At 50.1% G+C, this 1,061-nt stretch overlaps 1 protein-coding gene across 1 annotated transcript in view; it reads left to right on the forward strand.

Annotated features, from left to right (window-relative positions):
* The window catches only part of LOC109465392, a 41,990-nt gene that overhangs the window by 34,781 nt on the left and 6,148 nt on the right, over nt 1-1,061 (forward strand). The gene's annotated exons all lie outside the window — the stretch shown is intronic.

Here is a 1,061-nt window from a genome sequence, read left to right on the forward strand (position 1 = left end):
AAATGTTTCCACGTCCATCGCTGCTTCCTGGCACGGGTTCTGGGACGCCGAGTCGTTTCTCCACCACTACATGTGGTGCGTGGGAACCACCGCAGCTCCAAACGAGTGCTCCGTGCTGACTGCTACAGACGTGGGACTTAGAACCGCCGCAAGGACTCAGCTGGAAACGGCGTTAGATTCTGGTAAGAATTATCTTATGGTTTGAAACTCAAATACTTACTTAAATGTAATGAACCGATTGATATTTCATAAATCAAACATCGTGCATATCATGTGCCAGTGTGATGTAATCTCTTATTTGTGAAACAGTAGATACTACTAGTATACTTAAACATCTTTTGACTCTATCGCTTGTCAGGTGTGAAGTATTACTCGAAAGTGTACGCCGTTGACGCTGCCGGTTTGCAGTCAGCCGTCGCTAAGTCCGACGGTATGACCATCGACACCACAGCTCCAGTCCTGATGGAAAAGTTGGAGGTCGGACAGAACATTGTACAAGACTTCTCATTCGAGGAGTCGTCAAGCCAACTCCGTGTGGAGTCAGGAGACGCGCTGGACTTCAGTTCACTCCCGTCCTTTACGTCCTCACACTGGACGGTTGAGGAAGGCTCAACCGCTGCGGTTTTGAACGCGTCTGCAGGGGATCACGGGATCAATTTCCTGTACCTAGCTGGTTCCATCTCACAGCTGCTTAGCACAACCACAGGCAGCAAGTACCGAATGACGTTATCATTAAAGCACAACCCCTATGTAAAGAACAAACGCTCAGACGAAGAAGTCCTGATAGTAGCTCCTGGGGTCAGCAAGATCGTTCAACTGTACCACCGACCTGGCCGACATGATGCACAGAGTGAGAACCGGTGGCAAAAAGCCACGATGTTCTTCACGGCAACGAGCGGGTCGTCCGCCATTTCTATAGCAACGCCGGGAAGAACGAGGGGGGTCCTCATTGACAACGTGGACGTTCGGCTGTGCAATGTGATGGAGGTTGGGGAGGGAATGAGCAGCAACAACAGCGTCCATGTCGAACTGGAGATCATCCATGGCTTCAATTCAGTGTT

Source organism: Branchiostoma belcheri, unplaced genomic scaffold, assembly GCF_001625305.1.
Source record: "Branchiostoma belcheri isolate BF01 breed outbred unplaced genomic scaffold, Haploidv18h27 scaffold15, whole genome shotgun sequence".
Classification (NCBI taxonomy): Eukaryota; Metazoa; Chordata; class Leptocardii; order Amphioxiformes; family Branchiostomatidae; genus Branchiostoma; species Branchiostoma belcheri.